General features: G+C 46.8%; 1 long non-coding RNA gene across 2 annotated transcripts in view; it reads right to left on the reverse strand.

Moving 5' to 3' along the window:
- The window catches only part of LOC143679187 (uncharacterized), a 63,464-nt gene that overhangs the window by 25,814 nt on the left and 10,476 nt on the right, over positions 1-27,174 (reverse strand). For both annotated transcript variants that reach the window (XR_013173579.1, XR_013173580.1), the window contains exon 2: positions 24,140-24,291. This is a non-coding gene — a long non-coding RNA (uncharacterized LOC143679187). The remainder of the gene's footprint in view (positions 1-24,139; positions 24,292-27,174) is intronic.

Genomic DNA, 27,174 nt, shown 5'->3' on the forward strand with positions numbered 1-27,174 from the left:
ATCTTCAACTCAAGTTACAATTAAACAACACTATCTCTGACAAAGTAAAGATACAAATAGCTAATTAGACATTTTGGCCCAGGTCCTGGTTAAAGATAATCTGCAGACATCAAGAAACCCTCACAGGGAGATGGGAACTCTCCTTTGGAATGCTTTGTGATACATTAATCAATAAGGAGACCATATGCCCATAACCAGGAACTAACACCTCTTGAATATGTGCACAGAAGAACTTCAACTCCTAGAGGACCCCATATAAATACTGATCCTTACTCAGGTAGACTTTAGAAGTCTCACCCAGGAACAGACATTCTGCCTAGGACCCTGTGGGCTGACCAGGACTCTGATTGGCTGAAGTCCAGGATTTACGCAGCCAGAACTATCACATGTGGAAACTTTCTCCAGTTTGATGAGAATCTCTCTCTCTCTCTCTCTCTCTCTCTCTTTCATTTTCACTTTTAGAGTCTGCTGGCCAGGTTTAAAAGCCTCTTATGTTTACTTGCTTGTTATACTTATTTATGTCAATGCATGCAGTGTTTATCTAATCAGTTTGAATTAATGATCAGAAAGTTCAAGGAAAAGCCTTTTAAATAATCAATAAATTGTTGAAATTGTTAACCAAATTGTGCTTTCCATTCTTGAAATTCTCCTACATGAAACTCAGGCTCCAGCACTTCTCCAACCAAGGTCAGTATTAAGCTTGTATGAGAGATAAAAAAAAAAACTAGTTAGATGAAAGGAGTTAATTAACTAAAGGTTATATCTTTCTCAAGAAAGGGGAAGTGGGGCCTGGCTCAAGTGGAACACCTCCTTTAAGGAATTGAGGCCCCAGTGACTGGAAAACTGAAGCAATTAAATAAAGGCATTCTATAATGTCACCTCTGTTTCCCCATGTCCCTGGAAGGGAGAGTCTTCAGAAATTAATGGCACCACATCATCTCAGACAAGTGCGTATAGCATAGCATAGAAATCATCTATGCTGGTAGGGAGCCAAGGGTGCAAAAGTGCACATAGCATAGCATAGCAATCATCTTACGCTGTTAGGAAGCCATGGGCACACAAGTGCGCATAGCATAGCATAGAATAGCAGTCATCTTACACTGGTAGGGAGCCATGGGCACACAAGTGCTCATAGCAAAGTATAGTATAGCATAGCAAAGCAGTCATCTTAGGTTGGTAGGGAGCCATGGGCGCACAAGTGCGCATAGCATAGCATGGCATAGCATAGCATAGCATAGAAGAGCATAGAAGAGCATAGCAGTTATCTTACACTGGTAGGGAGCCATGGGCGCACAAGTGCGCATAGCATAGCATAGCATAGCATAGCATAGCATAGCATAGCAGTGATTTTACGATGGTAGGAAATCATGGGTGCACAAGTGTGCATAGCAGAGCATATCATAGCATAGTATAGCAGTCATCTTATGCTGGCAGGGAGCCAAGAGTGCACAAGTGCGAATAGCAGAGCATAGCATAGCAGTCATCCTACGCGGGAAGGGAGCCATGGGAGCACAAGTGTGCATAACATAGCAGAGCATAGCATTGAAAAGCATAGCAGTCATCTTACGCTGGTAGGGAGCCATGGGCGAACAAGCGCACATAACATAGCAGAGCAGAGCATAGCATAGCAGTCATCCTACACTGGTAGGGAGCCAGGGGTGCACAAGTGCGCATAGCGCAGCATAGCAGAGCATAGCATAGCAGAGCAGTCATCTTACACTGGTAGGGAGCCAGGGGTGCCCAAGTGCGCATAGCACAGCATAGCATAGCATAGCATAGCACAGCATAGCAGTCATCATATGCTGGTAGAGAGCCATGGGTGCTCAGGTGTGCATAGCACAGCATAGTATAGCATAGTCTAGCACAGCAGTCATCATACACTGGTAGAGAGCCATGGGAGCACAAGTGTGCATAGCATAGCATACCATAGCATAGCAGTCATCTTACGCTGGTAGGCAGTCATGGGCGCACAAGTGCGCATAGTATAGCAGAGCAGAGAAGTCATCTTACTCTTGTAGGGAGCCATGGGCGCACAAGTGCACAGAGCCATGGGCGCACAAGTGCACATAGCATAGCATGGCATAGCATAGCATAGCATAGCATAGCAGTCATCTTACTCTGGTAGGGAGCCATGGGCGCACAAGTGTGCATAGCATAGGATGGTATACCATAGCATAGCATAGCAGTCATGTTACGCTGGTAGGGAGCCATGGGCGCGCAAGTGCGCAGAGAAAAGCATGGCATAGCATAGCATACCATAGTAGTCATCTTACACCGATAGGGAGCCATCAGCGCACAAGTGCGCATAGCATAGAATAGCATAGCATAGGAGTTATCTTACGGTGGTAGGGAGCCATAGGCACACAAGTGTGCATAGCATAGCATAGCATAGCATAGCATAGCAGTCATCTTACACTGGTAGGGAGACATGGGTGCATAAGTGTGTATACCATAGCACAGCATAGCAAAGCATAGCCTGGCAGTCATCCTATGCTGGTAGGGAGCCATGGACGAACAAGTGTGCATAGCATAACATAGCATAGCATAGTATAGCATAGCATAGCATAGCATAGCATAGCATAGCATAGCAGTCATCTTACGCTGGTAGGGAGCCATGGGCGTACAAGTGCATATAGCATAGCATAGCATACCAGTCATCTTACGCTGGTAGGGAGCCATGGGTGCACAAATGTGCATAGCATAGCATAGCACAGCAGTCACCTTACGCTGGTAGGGAGCCATGGGCACACAAGTGAAAATAGTATAGCATAGCATACCATAGCATAGCAGTCATCTTACGCTGGTAGGGAGCCATGGGCGCACATGTACACATAGCATAGCATACAATAGCATAACATAGCATAGCAGAGCATAGCAGTCATCTTACGCTGGTAGGGAGTCATGGGCGCAGAAGAGTGCATAGCATAGCATAGCATAGCATAACATAGCACAGCATAACATAGCAGTAATGTGACGCTGGTAGGGAGCCATGGGCACACAAGTGCGCATAGCATAGCATACCATAGAATAGCATAGCATAGCATAGCATAGCGTAGCATAGCAGTAATTCTACGCTGGTAGGGAGCCATGGGCACACAAGTGCGAATAGCATAGCATAGCACAGCATAGCATAGCATAGCAAACATCATACGCTGGTAGGGAGCCATGGGCGCACAAGTGCGCATAGCAAAGCATGGCATAGCATAGCATAGCAGCCATCCTACGCAGGTAGGGAGCCATCAGTGCACAAGTGTGCATAGCAGAGCATAGCATAGCAGTCACCTTATGCTGGTAGGGAGCCATGGGGGCACAAGTAAACATAGCATAGCATAGCATAGCATAGCATAGCATAGCAGTCATCTTGCGCTGGTAAGGAGCAATGGGCGCACAAGTGCCCAGAGGATAGCATAGCATAGCATAGCAGTCCTCATACGCTGGTAGGAAGCCACTGGCGCACAAGTGTGCATAGCATAGCATAGCGTAGCAGTCATCATACACTGGAAGGGAGCAATGGGCATACAAGTGCGCATAGCATAGCAGAGCATAGCATACCAGAGCACAGCAGTCATCGGATGTTGGTAGGAAGCCATTGGCGCACAAGTGCGCATAGCATAGCATAGTATAGCATAGCAGTCATCGTATGTTAGTAGGGAGCCATGGGCGCACTAGTGCGCATAGGATAGCATAGCATAGCATAGTAGTCATCTTACACTGGTAGGGAGCCATGGGCGCACAACTGTGCAGAGCATAGCATAGCATGGCTGTCATCATATGCTGGAAGGGAGCCATGGGCACACAAGTGCGGACAGCATAGCATAGCATAGCATAGCATAGCATAGCAGTCATCTTACACTGGGAGGGGTCCATGGGCACACAAGAGCACATAGCATAACATGGTATAGGATAGCATACCAAAGCATAACAGTCATGTTATGCTGGCAGGAAGCCATGGGTGCACAAGTCCGCAAAGCATAGCTTAGCATAGCTTGGCAGTCATAGTACACCAGTAGGGAGCCATGGGCGCACAAGTGCGCATAGCATAGCATAGCATAGCAGTCATCGTACGCAGTAGGGAGCCATGGACGCACATGTGCGCATAGCATAGTATAGCATAGCATAGCATAGAAATCAACGTACTCTGGTAGGGAGCCATGGGTGCACAAGAGCACACAACACAGCATAGCATAGAATAGCAGTCATCGTAAGCTGGTAGGGAGACATGGATGCACAAGTGCGCACAGCATAGCATAGCATAGCAGTTATCATACGATGGTAGTGAGCCATGGGCGTACAAGTGTGCACAGCATAGCATAGCATAACATAGCAGTCATCATATGCTGGTAGGGAACCATGGGCTCACAAGTGCGCATAGCATAGCTTAGCATACCATAGCATAGCATAGCATAGCAGTCATCTTACACTGGTAGGGAGCCATGGGCGCACAAGTGTGCATAGCATAGCATGGCATAGCATAGGATAGCCTAGCATAGCAGTCATCTTATGCTGGTAGGGAGCCATGGGCGCACAAGTGCGCATAGCATAGCATGGCATAACATAGCATAGCATAGCAGTCATCTTACACTGGTAGGGAGCCATCAGGGTACAAGTGCACATAGCATAGCATAGCATAGCATAGCATAGAATAGCATAGCTGTGATCTTATGCTGGTAGGGAGGCATGAGCACACAAGTGCGCATAGCATAGCAGAGCACAGCATAGAATAGCATAGCAGTCATCTTATGCTGGTAGGGAGACATGGACGCACAAGTGTGCATAGCATAGCAGAGCAGAGCATATCATAGCATAGTTATCATCTTACGCTGGTAGGGAGCCATGGGCACAAAAGTGCGCATAGCATAGCAGAGCATGGCATAGCATAGCATAGAATAGCAGTCATTTTACGCTGGTAGGGAGCCATGGGTTCACAAGTGCGCACTGCATAGCATAGCATAGCATAACATAGCAGTAATCTGACCCTGGTAGGGAGCCATGGGCGCACAAGAGCACATAGCATAGCATAGCACATAATAGCATAGCAGTCATTCTACGCTGGTAGGGAGCCATGGGCTCACAAGTGTGCACAGCATAGCACAGCATAGCATAGCATAGCAGACATCTTACGCTGGTAGGGAGCCATGGGAGAACAAGTGCGCATAGCATAGCAGAGCATAGCAGTCATCCTACGCTGTTAGGGAGCCATGGGAGCACAAGTGCGCATAGCATAGCAAAACATAGCATAGCATAGCATAGCATACCATTCCAGTCATCTTACGCTGGTAGGGAGCCATGGGCACAGAAGTGCGCATAGCATAGCATAACAGTCGTCTTTCGCTGCTAGGGAGCCATGGGCGCACAAATGCGCATAGCATAGCATAGCATAGCATAGTAGTCATCTTACGCTGCTAGGGAGCCATAGGTGCACAAGTGCGCATTGCATAGCATAGCATAGCATAGCATAGCAGTCATCTTACTCTGGTAGGGGGCCATGGGCGCACAAGTGTGTATAGCATAGCAGAGCAGAGCATAGCATAGCATAGCATAGCATAGCAGTCATCTTACACTGGTAGGGAGCCATGGGCGCACAAGTGTGCATAGCATAGCATAGCAAAGCATAGGCTAGAAGTCATCTTACGCTGGTAGGGTGCCATGGATGCACAAGAGCGCATAGCATAGCATAGCATAGCATAGCATAGCATAGCATAGCATAGCAGTAATCTTACGCTGGTAGGGAGCCATGGGCGTACAAGTGCATATAGCATAATATAGAATACCATAGCATACCAGTCATCTTACGCTGGTAGGGAGCCATGGGAGTACAAAAGCACATACCATAGCATAGCATAGCAGTCATCTTACGCTGGTAGGGAGCCATGTGCGCAGAAGAGCGTATAGCATAGCATAGCATAGCATAGCATAGCATAGCATAGCATAGCATAAAATAGCAGTCATCTGACGCTGGGAGGGAGCCATGGGTGCACAAGTGCGCATAGGATAGCATAGCACAGCATAGCATAGCATAGCAGACATCCTATGCTGGTAGGGAGCCATAGGTACACAAGTGCACATAGCATAGCATAGCATAGCATAGCAGTAATCTTACGCTGGTAGGGAGCCATGGGCGTACAAGTGCGTATAGCATAATATAGGATACCATAGCATACCAGTCATCTTAAGCTGGTAGGGAGCCATGGGAGTACAAAAGTACATACCATAGCATAGCATAGCAGTCATCTTACGCTGGTAGGAAGCCATGGGTGCAGAAGAGCGTATAACATAGAATAGCATAGCATAGTATAGCATAGCATAGCATAGCATAACATAGCAGTAATCTGACCCTGGTAGGGAGCCATGGGCGCACAAGTGCGCATAGCATAGCATAGCACATAATAGCATAGCAGTCATTCTACGCTGGTAGGGAGCCATGGGTGCACAAGTGCGCATAGGATAGCATAGCACAGCATAGCATAGCATAGCAGTCATCCAAAGCTGGTAGGGAGCCATGGGCGCACAACTGCCATTAGCATAGCATAGCATACCATAGCAGTCATCTTATGCTGGAAGGGAACCATCGGTTCACAGGTGTGCATAGCATAGCAAAGCATAGTAGAGCATAGCAGTCATCTTACGCTGGTAGGGAGCCATCTGCGCAAAGTGTACATAGCAAAGCATGGCATAGCATAGCATACCATAGTAGTCATCTACGCCGGAAGGGAGCCATCTGCGCACAAGTGTGCATAGCATATTATAGCATAGCATAGGAGTCATCTTACGGTGGTAGGGAGCCATAGGTGCACAAGTGTGCATAGCATAGCATAGCATAGCATAGCATAGCATAGCATAGCATAGCATAGCACAGCATAGCAGAGCAGAGCATAAAATAGCAGTAATCTGATGCTGGTAGGGAGCCATGGGTGCACAAGTACGCATAGCATAGAATAGCACAGCATAGCATAGCAGTCATTCTACACTGGTAGGGAGCCATGGACGCACAAGTGAGCATAGCATAGCATAGCACAGCATAACATAGCATAGCAGACATCTTATGCTGGTAGGGAGCAATTGGCACACAAGTGAGCATGGCAAAGCATAGCATAGCAGTCATCTTACGTTGGTAGGGACCTATGGGTGCACAAGTGAACATACCATAGCATGGCATAGCATAGCATAGCAGTCATTCTACGCTGGTAGGGAGCCATGGGTGCACAAGTGCGCATAGCATAGCATAGGATAGCAGTCATCTTACGCAGGTAGGGAGCCATGGGCACACAAGTGAACATAGCATAGCATAGCACAGCATAACAGTCATCTTACGCTGGTAGGGAGCCATGGGCGCACAAGTGCGCATAGCATAGCATAGCATAGCATAGCATAGCATAGTATAGCATTGCAGGTTCTTACACTGGTAGGGAGCCATGGGCGCAGAAGTGCGCATAGCATAGCATAGCAGTGATCTTACGCTGGTAGGGAGCCATGGGTGCACAAGTGTGCATAGCATAGCATAGCATGGCAAAGCATAGCATAGCAGTCATCGTACGCTGGTAGGGAGCCATGGGCACACAAGTGCACACAGCATAGCATAGCATACCATAGAAGACATTGTACACTGCTAGGGAGCCATGGGAGCACCAGTGCGCATAGGATAGCATAGTATAGCATAACATAGGAGTCATCATACACTGGTAGGGAGCCATGGGCGCACAAGTGTACACAGCATAGCATAGCATAGCATAGCAGTCATCGTACGCTGGTAAGGAGCCATGGGGGCACAAGTGCACACAGCATAGCATAGCATAGCATAGCATAGTATACCAGTCATCTTATGGTGTTAGGGAGCCATGGGGGCACAAGTGCACATAGCACAGCACAGCATAGCATAACATAGCATAGTAGTCATGGTACCCTGGTAGCGAACCATGGGAGCACAAGTGCACATAGCATAACATTGCATAGCATAGCAGTCATCTTACACTGGTAGGGAGTCATGGACGCACAAGTGTGTATAGCATAGCATAGCATAGCAAAGCATAGCTTAGCAGTCATCTTACACTGGTAGGGTGCTATGGACCCCCAAGTGTGCATACCATAGCATAGCACAGCATTGTATAGCATAGCATAGCACAGAATAGCATAGCATAGCAGTCATCTTACAGTGGTAGGGAGTCATTGGTGCAGAAGAGCGCATAGCATAGCATAGCATAGTATAGCATAGCATAGCATAGCATAGCATAACATAGCAGTAATCTGACCCTGGCAGGGAGCCATGGGCGCACAAGTGCGCATAGCATAGCATAGCACATAATAGCATAGCAGTCATTCTACGCTGGTAAGGAGCCATGGACGCACAAGTGTGCATAGCATGGCACAGCATAGCATAGCATAGCAGACATCTTACGCTGGTAGGGAGCCATGGGTGCACAAGTGCGCATAGCATAGCAGAGCATAGCAGTCATCCTACGCTGGTAGGGAGCCATGAGACCACAAGTGCGTATAGCATAGCAAAACATAGCATAGCATAGTATAGCATACCATTCCAGTCACCTTATGCTGGTAGGGAGCCATGGGCACAGAAGTGCGCATAGCATAGCATAACATTCATCTTACGCTGGTAGGGAGCCATGGGCGCACAAATGTGCATAGCATAGCATAGCATAGCATAGCATAGCAGTCATCGTACGCTGGTAGGGAGCCATGGGTGCACAAGTGCACACAGCATAGCAGAGCATAGGATAGTATACCAGTGATCTTATGCTGGTAGTGAGCCATGGGGGCACAAGTGCACATAGCACAGCAGAACATAGTATAGCATACCAATTATCTAATGCTGGTAAGAAGCCATGGGCGCGCAAGTGCGCATAGCATAGCATGGCATAGCATAGAATAGCATAGCAGTCATCTTAAGCTGGTAGGGAGCCATTTGCACACAAGTGTGCATAGCACAGCAGAGCATAGCATAGCATAGCACAGCAGTCATCTTACGCTGGTAGGGAGCCATGGGCACACAAGCGTACATAGCATAGCATAGCACATCATACAATAGCATAGCAGTCATCGTACCCTTGTAGGGAGCCATGGGAGCACAAGTGCACATAGCATAACATAGCATAGCATAGCAGTCATTTTACACTGGTAGGGAGTCAAGGGCACACAAGTGTGTATAGCATAGCATAGCATAGCAAAGCATAGCTTAGCAGTCATCTCACACTGGTAGAGTGCTATGGACCCCCAAGTGCACATACCATAGCATAGCATTGTATAGCATAGCATAGCACAGCATAGCATAGAAGTCATCTTACGCTGGTAGGGAGCCATGGGCGTCCAAGTGCGTATAGCATAGCATAGCATAGCACAGCATGGCAGTCATCTTATGCTGGTAGGGAGCCATGGGCGCACAAGTGCGCATAGTATAGCATAGCATAACAGTCATCTTATGCTGGTAGGGAGCCATGGGCGCACATGTACGCATAGCATAGCATACAATAGCATAACATAGCATAGCAGAGCATAGCAATCATGTTACGGTGGTAGGGAGTCATTGGCGCAGAAGAGCGCATAGCATAGCATAGCCTAGCATAACATAGTAGTAAGTTGACCCTGGTAAGGAGCCATGGGCACACAAGCGCGCATAGCATAGCATAGCACATAATAGCATAGCAGTCATTCTACGCTGGTAGGGAGCCATGGGCGCACATGTGTGCATGGCATAGCATAGCATAGCATAGCATAGCAGTCATCATACGCTGGAAGGGAGCAATGGGCGTACAAGTGTGCATAGCATAGCAGAGCATAGCATACCATAGCACAGCAGTCATCGTACACTGGTAGGAAGCCATTGGTGCACAAGTGTGCATAGCATAGCATAATATAGCATAGCAGTCATCGTACGTTAGTAGGGAGCCATGGGCGCACAAGTGCTCATAGGATAGCAGAGCATAGCATAGTAGTCATCTTACACTGGTAGGGAGCCATGGGCACACAACTGTGCAGAGCAAAGCATAGCATAGCATAGCAGTCATCATATGCTGGAAGGGAGCAATGGGTGTACAAGTGCTCATAGCATAGCATAGCATAGCATAGCAGTCATCGGGTGCTGGTAGGGAGCCATGAGCGCACTTGCGAGCATAGCATAGCATAGCATAGCATAGTATAGCATAGCATAGCATAACATAGCATTCATTGTACGCTGACAGGGAGCCATGGGCACACAAGTGCGGACAGCATAGCATAGCATAGCATAGCATAGCAGTCATCTTACACTGGTAGAGGGCCATGGGCGCACAAGAGCACATAGCATAACATGGCATAGCATAGCATACCAAAGCATGGCAGTCATGTTATGCTGGCAGGGAGCCATGGGTGCACAAGTCCGCATAGCATAGCTTAGCATAGCTTGGCAGTCATAGTACACTGGTAGGAAGCCATAGGCACACAAGTGCGTATAGCATAGCATAGCATAGCAGTCATCGTACGCGGTAGGGAGCCATGGACACACATGTGCGCATAGCATAGTATAGCATAGCATAGAAATCAACGTACTCTGGTAGGGAGCTATGGGTGCACAAGAGCACACAACAAAGCATAGCACAGAACAGCAGTCATCGTACGCTGGTACGGAGCCATGGGCACACAAGTGCACACAGCATAGCATAGCATAGCATAGCAGTCATTTTACGCTGGTAGGGAGCCATGGGCGCACAAGTGTGCACAGCATAGCATAGCATAGCATAGCAGTCATTTTACGCTGGTAGGGAGCCATGGGAGTACAAGTGTGCAGAGCATAGCAGAGCAGTGCATAGCATAGCATAGCAGTCATCTTATGCTGGAAGAGAGCCATGGGCTCACAAGTGTGCACTGCATAGCATAGCATAGCATAGCATAGCATAGCATAGCATAGCATAGCACAGCATAGCATAGCACAGCATAGCAGAGCAGAGCATAAAATAGCAGTAATCTGATGCTGGTAGGGAGCCATGGGCGCAAAAGTACGCATAGCATAGCATAGCACAGCATAGCATAGCAGTCATTCTACGCTGGTAGGGAGCCATGGACGCACAAGTGCGCATAGCATAGCATAGCATAACAGTCATCTTATGCTGGTAGGGAGCCATGGGCGCACATGTACGCATAGCATAGCATACAATAGCATAACATAGCATAGCAGAGCACAGCAGTCATCTTACGGTGGTAGGGAGTTATTGGCGCAGAAGAGTGCATAGCATAGTGTAGCATAGCATAGTATAGCATAGCATAGCCATAATCTGACCCTGGTAGGGAGCCATGGGCGCAAAAGTGCGCATAGCATAGCATAGCACATAATAGCATAGCAGTCATTCTACGCTGGTACGGAGCCATGGGAGAACAAGTGCGCATAGTAGAGCAGAGCAGAGCAGAGAAGTCATCCTACGCTGTTAGGGAGCCATGGGAGCACAAGTGCGCATAGCATAGCAAAACATAGCATAGCATAGCATAGCATACCATTCCAGTCATCTTACGCTGGTAGGGAGCCATGGGCACAGAAGTGTGCATAGCATAGCATAACAGTCATCTTTCACTGCTAGGGAGCCATGGGCGCACAAATGCACATAGCAGAGCATAGCATAGCATAGCAGTCATCTTACACTGCTAGGGAGCCATGGGCGCACAAGTGTGCATAGCATAGCATAGCATAACAAAGCATAGGCTAGCAGTCATCTTACGCTGGTAGGGTGCCATGGACGCACAAGTGCACATAGAATGGCATAGCATAGCATAGGAGTCATCTTACAGTGGTAGGGAGCCATAGGCGCACAAGTGTGCACAGCATAGCATAGCATAGCAGTCACCTTACGCTGGTAGGGAGCCATGGGCGCAAAAGTGCGCATAGCATAGCATAGCACATAATAGCATAGCAGTCATTCTACGCTGGTAGGGAGCCATGGGCGCACAAGTGTGCATAGCATAGCACAGCATAGCATAGCAGACATCTTACGCTGGTAGGGAGCCATGGGAGAACAAGTGCGCATAGTAGAGCAGAGCAGAGCAGAGCAGAGAAGTCATCCTACGCTGTTAGGGAGCCATGGGAGCACAAGTGCGCATAGCATAGCAAAACATAGCATAGCATAGCATAGCATACCATTCCAGTCATCTTACGCTGGTAGGGAGCCATGGGCACAGAAGTGTGCATAGCATAGCATAACAGTCATCTTTCACTGCTAGGGAGCCATGGGCGCACAAATGCACATAGCAGAGCATAGCATAGCACAGCATAGCAGTCATCTTACACTGCTAGGGAGCCATGGGCGCACAAGTGTGCATAGCATAGCACAGCATAACAAAGCATAGGCTAGCAGTCATCTTACGCTGGTAGGGAGCCATGGGTGAACAAGTGAACATAGCATAGCATAGCACAGCATAACAGTCATCTTACGCTGGTAGGGAGCCATGGGCGCACAAGTGCGCCTAGCATAGCATAGCAGTGATCTTACGCTGTAGGGAGCCATGGGTGCACAAGTGTGCACAGCAAAGCATGGCATAGCATAGCATAGTATAGCAGTCATCTTACACTGGTAGGGAGCCATCAGGGCACAAGTGTGCATAGCATAGCATAGTATAGCATAAAATACCATAGCAGTGATCTTATGCTGGTAGGGAGCCATGGGCACACAAGTGCGCATAGCATAGCATTGCATAGCATAGCCGTCATCTTACGCTGGTAGGGAGCCATGGACCCACAAGTACGCATAGCATAGCATGGCATAGCATAGCATAGCATAGCACAGCAGTCATCTTACGCTGGTAGGGAATCATGTGCTCACAAGTGCACATAGCATAGCATGGCATAGCAGAGCATAGCATAGCAGTCATTTTACGCTGGTAGGGAGCCATGGGCGCATAAGTGCGCATAGTATAGCATAGCATAGCATAGCATAGCAGTTATCTTACGCTGGTAGGAAGCCATGGGCGCACAAGTGCGCAGAGCATAGCAGAGCATAGCATATCATAGCATAGCCGTCATCTTACGTGGTAGGGAGCCATGGGCACAGAAATGCGCAAGCACAGCAGAGCAGTGCACAGCATAGCATAGCAGTCATCTTACGCTGCTAGGGAGCCATTGGTGCACAAAAGCACATAGCATAGCATAGCATAGCATAGCATAGCATAGCAGTCATCTTACGCTGCTAGGGAGCCATGGGTGCACAAGTGCCCATTTCATAGCATAGCATAGAACAGCATAGCAGTCATCTTACGCTGGTAGGGAGCCATGGCGAACAAATGCACATAGCATAGCATAGCATACCATAGCATAGCATAGTATTGCAGTCATCTTTCGCTGGTAGGGATTCATGGGCGCCAAGTGCCCAAAGCATAGCATAGCATAGCATAGCAGTCATCTTACACTGGTAGGGGGCCATGGGAGCAGAAGTGTGCATAGAATAACATGGTATAGCATAGCACAGCAAAGTATAGCAGTCATCTTATGCTGGTAGGGTATCATGGGCGCACAAGTGCATACAGCATAGCATGGTATAGCATAGCATAGCATAGCATAGCATAGCATAGCATAGCAGTCATCTTACGCCGGTAGGGAGCCATCGGCACACAAGTGCACATAGCATAGTATAGCATAGCATAGGAGTCATCTTACGGTGGTAGGGAGCCATAGGCGCACAAGTGTGCATAGCATAGCATAGCATAGCATAGAATAGCATAGCATTCATTGTATGGTGGTAGGGAGCGATGGGCGCACAAGTGTGCATAGCATAGAATAGCAGTCATCTTATGCGGGTAGGGAGACATGAGCGCACAAGTGTGCATAGCATAGCATAGCATAGCACAGCATAGCATAGTATAGTATAGCATAGCATAACATACCATAGCATAGGATAGCAGTCATCTTACGCTGGAAGGGAGCAATGGGTGCACAAGTGCGCATAGTATAGCATAGCATACCATAGCAATCATCGTACTCTGGTAGGGAGCCATGGGTGCACAAGTGCACACAGCATAGCATAGCATAGCAGTCATCGTACGCTGCTAGGGAGCCATGGACTCACAAGGGCACACATAATAGCATAGGAGAGCAGAGCATAGCAGTCATCGTACGCTGGTAGGGAACCATTGGTGCACAAGTGGGCATAGCATAGCATAGCATACCATACTATAGCAGTCATCGTCCGCTGATAGGGAGCCATGGGTGCAAAGTGCGCACAGCATAGCATAGCATGGCACAGCATAGCATAGCATAGTAGTCATCTTACGCTGGTAGGGGGCCATGGGCGCAGAAGTGCGCATAGCATAACATGGCATAATATAGCATAGCAAAGCATAGTTGTCATCTTATGCTTGTAGGGAGCCATGGGCGCACAAGTGCGCATAGCATAGCATAGCATAGCATAGCATAGCATAGCATAGCAGTCATCTGATGCTGATAGGGGTCCATGGGCGCACAAAGCGCAGAGCATAGCAGAGCATAGCATATCATAGCATAGCAGTCATCTTATGCTGGTAGGGAGTCATGGGAGCATAAGTGCGCATAGCACAGCAGAGCATAGTATAACATACCAATTACCTAATGCTGGTAAGGAGCCATGGGTGCACAAGTGCACATAGCATAGCATGGCAGAGCATAGCATAGCATAGCAATCATCTTAAGCTGGTAGGGAGCCATGGGCGCACAAGTGCGCATAGCACAGCAGAGCATAGCATAGCATAGCACAGCAGTCATCTTACGCTGGTAGGGAGCCATGGGCACACAAGTGCACATAGCATAGCATAGCACATCATAGAATAGCATAGCAGTCATCGTACCCTGGTAGGGAGCCATGGGAGCACAAGTGCGCATAGCACAGCAGAGCAGAGCATAGCATAGCACAGCAGTCATCTTACGCTGGTAGGGAGCCATGGGCACACAAGTGCACATAGCATAGCATAGCACATCATAGAATAGCAGAGCAGTCATCGTAGCCTTGTAGGAAGCCATGGGAGCACAAGTGCACATAGCATAACATAGCGTAGCATAGCAGTCATCTTACACTGGTAGGGAGTCATGGGTGCACATGTGTGTATAGCATAGCATAGCATAGAAAAGCATAGCTTAGCAGTCATCTTACACTGGTAGGGTGCCATGGACCCACAAGTGCGCATACCATAGCATAGCATAGCATAGCACAGCATAGCATAGCACAGCATAGCATAGAAGTCATCTTATGCTGGTAGGGAGCAATGGGCATACAAGTGCGTATAGCATAGCATGGCAGTCATCTTACGCTAGTAGGGAGCCATGGGCACACAAGTGCACATAGCATAGCATAGCACATCATAGAATAGCATAGCAGTCATCGTACCCTGGTAGGGAGCCATGGGAGCACAAGTGCGCATAGCATAGCACAGTATAGCATAGCAGTCATTCTACGCTGGTAGGGTGCCATGGGTGCACAAGTGCACATAGCATAGCATAGCACAGCATGGCATAGCATAGCAGACATCCTACGCTGGTATGGAGCCATGGGCCCACAAGTGCGCATAGCATAGCATAGCATAGCAGTCATCTTCCGCTAGTAGAGAGCCATGGGTGCAGAAGTGAACATAGCATAGCATGGCATAGCATAGCATAGCATAGCAGTCATCCAACGCTGGTAGGGAGCCATGGGCGCACAACTGCCAATAGCATAGCATAGCATAGCATAGCAGTCATCTTACGCTGGTAGGGAGCCATGGGCGCACAATTCCGCAGAGCATAGCCGAGCAGTGTATAGCATAGCAGAGTAGTCATCTTACGCTGCTAGGGAGCCATGGGCACACAAATGTGCACAGCATAGCATAGCAGTCATCTTACACTTATAGGGAGCCAAGGGTGCACAAGTGCGCATAGCGTAGCATCGCATAGCATAGCATAGTATAGCAGTCATCTTACGTTGGTAAGATTGGCATAGACATACTGAGCAACTGGCAGAATCCCCATGTTGGCTTTCTAACTTGTGCAGTGAGGGCTATTATGGTGGGAAAGGCCAAGTGGAAGCCACTAGAACTGCCCCTACCAAGCAAACTAGTAAATCAGAAGCAATACCATATTCCTGGAGGAAATGCAGCGATTACTGCCACTCTTAAGGACTTGAAAGATGCAGGGGTGGCGATTCCCACCACATCCCCATTTAACCCTCCTATTTGGCCTGTGCAGAAAACAGATGGGTCTTGGAGAATGACAGTGGATTATCATAAGCTCAACCAGGTGGTAACTACAATTGCAGCTGCTGTTCCAGATATGGTATCATTGCTTGAGCAAATCAATACATCCCCTGGTAACTGGTATGCAGCTATTGATCTGGCAAATGCTTTTTTCTCAATATCTATTAGTAAGGACCACCAGAAACAGTCTGCTTTCAGCTGGTGAGGTCAGCAATATACTTTCACTGTCCTACCTCAGGAGTGTATCAACTCTCCAGCCCCATGTCATAATCTTGTTCGCAGAGAACTTGATCATTTCTGCCTCCCACAAGACATCACACTGGTCCATTATATTGATGATATCAAGTTGATCGGACCTAGTGAGCAAGAAGTAGTACCTACTCTAGATTTATTGGTAAGGCATTTGCGTGTCAGAGGATGGGAGATAAATCCAACAAAAATGCAGGGGCTTTCCACCTCAGTGAATTTCTAGGTATCCAGTGGTGTGGGGCATGTCAAGATATCCCTTCTAAGGTGAAGGATAAGTTGCTGCATCTGGCCCTTCCCACAATCAAAAAAGAGGCACAATGCCTACTTGGTCTTTTTGGATTTTGGTGACAACATATTCCTCATTTGGGCATGCTACTCAAGCCCCTTTATCGAGTGACTAGAAAAGCTGTTAATTTTGAGTGGGGACCTGAACAAGAGGAGGCTCTGAGACAGGTCCAGGCTGCTGTACAAGCTGCTCTGCCACTTGGGTCATATGATCCAGCAGATCCAATGGTGCTGAAAGTGTCAGTGGCAAATAGAGATGCTGTCTGGAGCCTTTGGCAGGCCCCTATAGGAGAATCACAATGCAGACCCTTAGGATTTTGGACCAAAGCCTTACCATCTGCTGCAGATAACTATTCTCCTTTTGAGAAACACCTTTTGGCCTGCTACTGGGCCTTACTAGAGACTGAATGCTTAACCATGGGCCACCAAGTTACCATGAGACCTGAGTTGCCTATCATGAGTTGGGTGTTGTCTGACCCACCAAGCCATAAAGTTGGGCATGCACAGCAGCACTCTATTGTAAAATGGAAATGGTATATACGAGATAGAGCCAGAGCAGGTCCCGAAGGCACAAGTAAGTTACATGAAGAAATGGCACAAATGCCCATGGTGTCCACTCCTGCCACATTACCTTCTCTTTCCCAGACCAGAGCTATGGCCTCTTGGGGAGTTCCTTACAGTGAACTGACTGAGGAAGAGAAAACTTGGGCCTGGTTTACAGATGGTTCAGCACGATATGCAGGTACCACCCAAAAGTCGACAGCTGTAGCGTTATAACCCCTCTCTGGCATGTCCTTGAAGGAGAGTGGTAAGTGGAAATCCTCCCAGTGGGCAGAACTTCGAACAGTGTACCTGGTTGTTCATTTTGCTTGGAAGGAAATCTGGCCAGAGGTGCATTTGTATACTGACTCATGGGCTGTTGCTAATGGTTTGGCTGGATGGTCAGGGACTTGAAAAGATCATAATTGGAAAATTGGTGACAAAGAGGTCTGGGAAAGAAGTATGTGGATAGACCTTTGTGAGCAGGCTAAAAACATGAATATATTTGTGTCCCTGATATGGCACCATTCCCCAACATGACCAGCCAGCTACATGGTGGCAGGTTGATTACATTGGACCACTCCTTTCATGGAAGGGGAACCGATTTTTTCTAACTGGAATAGACACATACTCTGGATATGAGTTTGCTTTCCCTGCACACAATGCTTCTGCCAAAACTACCATCCATGGGCTTACAGAATGCCTTATCCATCATCATGGTATTCTGCATAGCATTGCTTCGGATCAAGGAACACACTTCACAGCAAATCAAGTGTGGGAATGGGCACATGCTCATGGAATTCTCTGGTCCTACTGTGTTCCCCATCATCCAGAAGCAGCTGGATTGATAGAACAGTGGAATGGCCTTTTGAAAACTCAATTATGGTGCCAACTAGTTGGCAATACCTTCAAAGGCTGGGGTAAAGTTCTCCAGGAAGCTGTATATGCTCTGAATCAGTGTCCGCTGTATGGTGCTGTTTCTCCCATAGCCAGGATCCATGGGTCCAGGAACCAAGGGGTGGAAATGGGTGTGGTACCACTAACTATTACCCCTAGTGATCCACTAGGAAAATTTTTGCTTCCTGTCCCTGCTACCCTGAGTTCTGCTGGTCTACGGGTTTTAGTTCCAAAATGGGGTGTTCTTCCTCCAGGAGAAACAACAATGATTCCAGTGAACTGAAAGTTAAGACTGCCACCTGGTCACTTTGGGCTACTTGTGCCCCTGGATCAACAAGCCAAGAAGGGAATTACATTATTGTCTGGGGTAATTGACCCTGACTATCGGAAGGAAGTAGTACTGCAACTACATAATGGAGGTAAAGAAGTGTTTTCTTGGAATATAGGAGATCCCCTAGGGCGTCTATTAGTACTACCATGCCTTCTGATTAAAATCAATGGAAAACTGCAACAATGCAATCCAGGCAGGACTACTAATGGCTCTGAAACTTCAGGAATGAAGGTTTGGGTCACCCCACCAGACAAAGAACCATGGCCAGCTGAAGTGCTTGTTGAGGGGAAAGGGAACATGGAATGGGTAGTGGAAGAAGGTAGTGATAAATATGAACTTCGACCACATGATCAGTTACAGAAACGAGGACTGTAATGCTGTTTTATTTATGTTATAATATTCAAGTTGTAAGATATCAAGTTTAAGAATGAATGTTGTCCAAGGATTTACACTCTATTCTGGAGAGATTTAATGTGTTTCCAGTATATGCAGGACAACTGAGTATTGTCAGGCAAAAGGAAAAAAATGTGTGCTTTATTGTTTTCATTTGGAAATTAGGTATGGTTTAAGATGATATGTATATGGCTGCCAAGTTGACACGGGGTGGACTGTCATGGTTGGGGATATATGTCAACTTGGCCGAGTTGTGGTACCTGGTTTTCTGATTGGGCAAGTGCTGGCCTGTCTGTTGCAATGAGGACATTTTATAGGATTAGATCATGATCACATCAGCGGCATCCACAGCTGATTTCATTTGTAATCAACCAAAGGGGAGTGTCTTCTATGATTAGTGATGCTTAATCTAATCATGGGATGCCTTTTAAGGAGGACTCAGATGGGACAGTTTCCATTCCTGCTTTGGCTGGTGAGCCTCTCCTGTGGAGTTCATCCAGACCATCCATCAGAGTCGTCGGCTTCACAGCCTGCCCTGTGGATTTTGGACTCTGCATTCCTGCAGTCATGTGAGACACTTTTATAAATTTTATATTTGCAAGTGTTCCCTTTCCCTGTTGATTCTGCTTCTCTAGAGAACCCTGCCTAATACACCTACTAAGGCCCAGTAGTAGACTAAAAGCTGTTCCTCAAATGGAGAGTAATTATCTGCAGTAGACGGTAAGGATTAGCTCCAAAATCCTAAGGATCTGTGTTGTAATTCTCCTATAGGGGCCTGCCAAAGGCTCTAGGTTGCCTATTTGTCACTGACACTTCTGGCACCATTGGATCTGCTGGATCATATGACCTAAGTGGCAGAGCAACTTGCATAGCAGCCTGGACCTGTCACAGAGCCTCCTCTTGTTCTGGTCCCCACACAAGACTAGCAGCTTTTTGGGTCACTCAGTAAATGGGCCAGAGTAGCACACCCAAATGAGCAATGTGGCAGGTACATACATTTAAATTGAAATTCATTAAAATTAAGTAAAATTAAGTTTTTATTACTTAATTTTTACTTGCTTAGTAAAGTTATTACTTAGTAAAATTAATTACTTAGCAAAATTATCACTTACTTAGTAAGTAATAAAAACTTAGTGAAGCCGTGTCCAGGCTGTTGGTCAGGATAGAGCAGTGCATTTGTCCCAGCCCTTCCCAGGGGAGTGGGACCGGTTCAAGAACTCTGAAACTACCTCCACTTTGCTTCACCTCTTTCCCACATTCTCTCTCTCCCTAGTACATGCAGTCTGGATCCTAAAATGAAGTGCTTTGGTGTGTTTTGTCCTTTTTCTTACTCTGATTTATTTGATACCGACTCACCTTTACCTCCCACATATGCTGTTTCTGTCCCTCTCCTGGCTCATTGCTAAGCCAGGTTCTTATTGCTCCAAGTGCTTGCAGAGGGCCATCACAGGGATGCTGTGGCTGTTGGAACCCAGAAAGTAAACCAGCCCATGTTCAGAAGCCCGCTTTCAGGGCCACATGAGAGCCAGCCCAGTGGAGGGAAGGACAGCTGGATGAGAGATCTCTCACCATCCAGCCAGGGGTGAGGCCAAGAGTTGGAGGCCTGGTTGCCATCCTGAAGCTTGGGAAGGGCAGAGACTTGACCAGTGATGGGGAGAGGTTGGCTACTGGGTAGGTGCCTAGAAGGGCTGCTCCATCCATACACAACTCTCAGGACTTGAAAACTGAGGGAATCTGCCCTGCAGGGTTTTGGGATCAACTGGAACCCATGACCCCTGGTTTCCTTCCAAGTTATCCTTTCTGGAAGGAGAATGTCTATCCTAAGCCATCCCTCCATTGTATATTGTAGATTTCACAGGTTCACAGACAGAAGGGAATTGTGCCCTTGAGCAGACAGCACCATAACTAATTTTGGTACTTAGCATTGTTACTGGAATGACTTAAAGCTTTTGGGATTGTGATGGCTGAGTTCCATGTCAACTTGGCCAGGTGATGGGATCCAGTTGTCTGGTCAGGCAGGCACTGGCCTAATTGTTACTATGAGGACACTTTGTGGATTTAAACCATCAGTAAATTGGTTGCATCTATGGCTGATTGCATCTACAATCAGCAAAGAAGATTGCTTTCAGCAGTGAGAGACATTTCACCCAATCCTTTGAAGGTCTTAAAAGAAGAGCTGATGATTTCTACTGGCAGAAGAGAGAATTTCTACCTCTACTTCAGCTAGTTTCTCCAGGGATCCATAGAAACCTCCAACAAAATGCTCAGCTCATGGTCTCCCCTGTAAAATTTGGACTTGCTCATCCCCACACAGTTATGTGAGACAATACTTATTTATAAACTCAGGCTTTGCCCTTCTGCTCATGTCCCCTGCAGAGACAGTCCTATTGTGTTTGGGGCCAGTTTTCTTTGAGTGGTAGGTTGACTTCTGTCATAAGTCAGGGTTATGGTTTGGGTTAGTGTTAGTGTTGGGGTCAGGGTTAGGGTTGGGGTTGGAGTTGGGCAGTTAGGGTTGGGGTTATGGTTAGGGTTGGGGTTTGAGATTGGAGTTCGGGTTAGGGTTAAAGTTGGAGTTGGAATGTGGGTTATGGGTATGGTTGGGGGGTTAGGGTTATGTTTGTTTTTGGCTTTGAGGTTAGGTTAAGGTTAGCTTTTGGTTCGCAGTTATGGTCCAGTCTTGGAATCTGTCAGCATCTGCTCTATGGCCACCTAATGCCTTTCAGATCCTGCCCTGTGCTTCATATGATGTCATGTACCTTGTCCTTTTAAGCCCTCCTAAACATGGCAATTTCTTCCCTTTTCCAAGGTTCTTTGTAGAGCTTGTAATATTCTCTATATTCAGTTAGGAGAAATAGTCAATTCCTAAATATTTCCTTCAATTCCTGGTGGATTCTTAAAGAAGTAGTATTTGAATTTCAGCCCATTTCTTTTCCCAGGTCTCAGGATCTCTGGGCACATGTAGGCTGCAGACCAGATCAGTCAGGGTGACCCCAGTTTGTGTCAAGCCCCTGGACACCACCTCATTTCCCTGCCATGCTCTGGACAGGGACTCCTTTAGCGGGCCTGGCCACTGTCTGTAACTGTGGGAACAGGAGCGTGCTGAAGGGTACTTGCTGACATCTGGAAGGTCCCCAAGAACTGAGCCCCATTGCCCTTGCTGGGTCCCACCTACATCAGGCCAGTCCTTCTCTGCCTCACTCCAAGGTGCAACCTCAATCTGAAAGGGCATGACCTGTGCCATGCAGTGGAGAGGCTGAGGGCATTGGATGTGATTTCTATGGGCAGCAAAGCACCCCTTTCCCCTTTGGTCTGGGCAGATATGTGCCTGCCTTGTCTTCCCAGCAACTGGCACCAGGTCCTCTCAGCAGGTGTCTAGTTTCTCATATTTCTGTTTCTTTCAAAAGCAACCTTATTTTAATTTTCCTTACCAATCTCTGTGCTATTGGTTGTGGGGTTTTGTAAAAGCTATGTTGTGAACTATGTTCTGTGACAAAGATAGGTTGGGTTTGGTCTCAAGAGATATCAGATTGCCTCAGTTTGGCCTTTAAAGAATGACCATGTGGTATCTGGTTGGAGCAGATAGAGACAAGCCAGCAATGTCCATGAGAGCCAGTGGTCTCCAGTGGGCATCTGGTTGACCTCAGTCTCAGCCACCAGAAGGAGCCCTGTAAATGGGACAGCACCTGATCCCAGCTAGTCAAGCCTCTTTCAGAATCTGAGCTTGTCAGCTTGGAGAGGCCCCAGGAGACCCTTGGGTAAGGCATCAGACATGCAAATTAACTAAGGATGCCTCATCTTTTTTAATCCCTGGGGCACAGACCCCAACTCCAGAGAAGCCCAACTGCTAACCACCTGAGCAATCCACATCCTGTTTGTTCTTCAGGCCAGAAGTAGTAGAATTTGTGGACACCACAAGATGAGCTCCACAGCCTAGCTCCATTGCCTCTTGGTGATTGGTTTTCAGGGTAAGTGCAGTTCTGATTACAGATCATGAACTACAATTTTATCCCTTGACATAGATAATGTGCTGGAATGGACTTTGTAACTATAGTGTGCCATGTAGAGTTGTTTTGACTAAATTATTATTAGGAAGCAGGTACAGAGTCCACAACTAAGGTGGAGGTGCATGTAGCACTGAATTTTTTTTGTCCTCACTGGAGACCAGGAAGTTCTGTCTCCATGCTCTGTCCTATGTCCACCCTCTCAGTAGAGGCTGCAAAGAATGGACTCACTTGTCAGTCCTCCAGGATGGGGCAGTGCTATGTTAATGTGCCACCTTCATTCCTGTGTCTTCCTGATGCCACATCCACACCCTTCTCTCTCTAGATTCTAGTGCACAGGAAGACCAAAGAGTGCTTAATTTCTGTCATGTTTAAACATGATGTGTTTCCTCTAAGCCTTTGAGAGAAGTGAACACTTTGTGTTCTCAGGATGGGGCATCCTTCCAGGTTGCAGGGTGCAGACCATTCTGACTCAGTCTCCAGAGACCCTGGCAGTGCCTCGAGGCAGCTTTGTTTCCATCACCTACCGAAGCAGCTCCAGGTAGGTACCTCCATGGCCTGGTACCAATGGAAACCCAGCTGGGCTCCCTGGCTGCTACTCTTTGGGGCTTCTGCTCAGGCTGCTGGAACCCCTTCCAGCTTCCAGGGAAGTGGCTATGGCTTTGACTTCTCCTTTGCCATCCACAGAGTGGAAGCTGAAGACGTCGGGGTGTATTACTGCCAACAGCACTTCACCCGGCCTCTCACAGTGGTAGATCCCCTAACAAAAATAACCTTTGGTGAGCTGTGGATGCTGCTATTGCCCAAAGACTCCTGCTTCCTGTAGGAGGCCACAACAGGGTGGCTTGAGGAGTCCGTGTGCCACATGTCCATATTATTTTCTGAGTATGTGAAGCAAGGGCAGGTTAAAGTTATTGACTCACATTTAAAGCAGATCTATTTAGAAGAAAAGGTGGAGCAGGACTAAAGCCAATTTTTGATCTGATAGATATTTTTAATTGATTTACTTATTTCTGTTTTCCTTATGTATTTTTCTATAAAACCATCCTAAAACTTAAATGCTTAAACCACAGTGTTTTTTTCATGTTTCTGTAGCTGGGCTGGGCATTTTCTCTGGGGGCATCACCTGTCCTCTCTCCCACTTAGCAGGGAGGTCCTCAGGATTGGATGTTCAGGTCGGCCTCACCCACCTGCAGCTGGTGCTTCTCTCGCTGGAAGGACACCAGTTATTAAATATATATTATATGTCATATAAAATGCTACAAGGAAAATGCTTACTTACCAATATGACTTGAGTCCTCTTCTATCAGCTGGACAAATGCCCCTCTAATGGAGACTTTTCCTTGGTTCCTTAATATTGTTTCAGAGTTTTCTTCTTTGAGGCCCACGTTGGGTGCCAGATGTTGCTTCCTATGAAACAGAGTTCGAAGGACACTAAGGAATGATGAGAAAGAAAGGCACACAGGATCAGGGGGTCTGAAGATCAGTCATAACAAACAACAGACAACTTTATTCTTAACCAGATCCAGCCTATATGCTAGGGGTGATGAAAGGCATACATGCACTTCTTGAGGAATCAGAGTGCTTAATTTTCAGTGCTCTCTTCCTTCATACTTAACCATTTGGGGTAAACATTCTCTTTCTCACAGATTGCTCTACATAACAATCTCCACAGTTTACTGTTGTCACCACCCTGACACCAGCTTCTCCCAACAAATTCTGTGGGTCTCCTTTTAACCCTTGGCTCCTACACTGCTAAGGTTCAGGACCTTAGAAATTGGATCTAAAATTGGGGAAGAAAATTAAAAACCTTGTAGAATTGGGACCCAAAAACCTGAACCAGCTGGATCCTGCCATTAGCCGGTCCCCTATTTACCTTATTAATTCTAATCACTGCAGGTCCCTGTGTAATCAGAGCCCTCATCATATTCATTGAAAATACTGTAATCTGGTGAGCCACAGCATGAATCCTCCTAATGAAAATGTATAAACCATTAAATTTTAAGTGTTGCTATAACCCCTCCCTATTAAGTTGGGGTAAGCATCAAAGGGGGGAAATATAGCAAACAGGCCTCCCCCTTTCTCTTTCTTATTCAGCTGCCTCCTCTATAGAAAACCCCAGACCTCCTCTCCTGACCTCTGGGAATGGATGGAACAGCAGGCAACAAAGATAAGTCACATTTCTGGGGTAGGGTCCCCTCCTCTAACAGCTCATCTGTGAACCTACTTCACACCTTAAACTGACCAATTGCCTTTCCTTTACTGTTGCTATTTGCTGAATCAGGTTTGCCCTATATCTAGCATGTAACAGTGTCTATAAAAGCCAATGTTGCCTTTTGTTCGGGGCTCAGACTTTTGAGGTGACTCAGCTGAGCCCCGTATGCATGAGCTAATAAATCACTTGCTTCCCAAAACTGTGGGCCCTTAGTCTCAGCCTGTTCTAATTTCACATAATGTTCCTGGAGGCCTGCAGACTCGTTCCTGGTTTTCATGCTACAATCTGACACTCACCTTTTCAGTAAATAAATTAATAGGTAATTTTGCACCTGTACCAAAAAATATTAGGTAAAATATTTTTAACAGAAAAAGAAGATATTTGATTATATTAAATAATGAACTGCTGAAACAACAAGATAAAGCAAAACTATTCAATCAGGATTGGGAAGAAATTTTGCTTTGGTGATTTTTCAAGAGCCTTTATAAACAAATTCAACTAATATCAGTCTCCATGATAATGTAACTCTAGTTTACATGAGTACATTCAATGGCAATGGATTTTTCTAAGACAATTCAATTATTTCCTTTGCATATTAAATGAGATATTCAAGATATCAGAATTGCATGACCTCAACATAATATGAACATTGGGCATAGAATCTTTTTTATCTTCTGTTACATTTGTTCATAAAATAGAATTTATTTGCCTACATTGGATTAATCAATACAAGTGTGAGTTCATGACTGTAACAATGTATGAAAATTGATATTTTTTCTTCTATTGAGTGTTGGGGACACTAATACACCATAAAACTCGGGCCTGGTTTACAGATGTTTCAGCACGATATGCAGGTACCACCTGAAAGTGGACAGCTGCAACATTACAACCCCTTTCTGGGGTGTCCTTGAAGGACAGTGGTGAAGGGAAATCCTCCCAGTGGGCAGAACTTCGAGCAGTACACCTGGCTGTTCATTTTGCTTGGAAGGAAAACTGGCCAGAGGTGCATTTGTATACTGACTCATGGGCTGTTGTTAATGGTTTGGTTGGATGGTCAGGGACATTAAAAGACCATAATTGGAAAATTGGTGACAAAGAGGTCTGGGGAAGAAGTATGTGGATAGACCTTTCTGAGTGGGCTAAAAATATGAAGATATTTGTGTCCCATGTGAATGCACACCAGAGGGTGACTTCAGCAGAGGAAGATTTTAATAATCAAGTAGATAAGATGACCTGTTCTGTGGATACCAGTCAGCCTCTTTCCCCAGCAACTCCTGTCATTGCCCAATGGGCTCATGAGCAAAGCGGTCATGGTGGTAGGGATGGAGGTTATGCACGGGCTCAGCAATATGGACTTCCACTCGCCAAGGCTGACCTGGCTACAGCCACTGCTGAGTGCCCAATCTGCCAGTAGCAAAGACCCACACTCAGCACCCGATATGGCACCATTCCCCGAGGTGACCAGCCAGCTACATGGTGGTAGGTTGATTACACTGGACCACTCCTTTCATGGAAGGGGAACCGATTTGTTCTAACTGGAATAGACACATACTCTGGATATGGGTTTGCTTTCCCTGCACACAATGCTTCTGCCAAAACTACCATCCATGGGCTTACAGAATGCCTTATCCATCATCATGGTATTCTGCACAGCATTGCTTCGGATCAAGGAACACACTTCACAGCAAATGAAATGTGGGAATGGGTGCATGCTCATGGAATTCTCTGGTCTTTCCATGTTCCCCATCATCCAGAAGCAGCTGGATTGATAGAACGGTGGAATAGCCTTTTGAAAACTCAATTACGGTGACAACTAGGTGGCAAAAACTTGAAAGGCTAGGGTAATGTTCTCCAGGAAGCTGTGTATGCTCTGAATCAGCATCCGCTGTACGGTGCTGTTTCTCCCATAGCCAGGATCCATGGGTCCAGGAACCAAGGGGTGGAAATGGGTATGGTACCACTCACTATTACCCCTAGTGATCCACTAAGAAAATTTTTGCTTCCTGTCCCTGCTACCCTGAGTTCTGCTGGTCTACAGGTTTTAGTTCCAAAATGGGGTGTGCTTCCTCCAGGAGAAACAACAGTGATACCACTGAACTGGA

Source organism: Tamandua tetradactyla, chromosome 4 (assembly GCF_023851605.1).
Source record: "Tamandua tetradactyla isolate mTamTet1 chromosome 4, mTamTet1.pri, whole genome shotgun sequence".
NCBI lineage: Eukaryota > Metazoa > Chordata > Mammalia > Pilosa > Myrmecophagidae > Tamandua > Tamandua tetradactyla.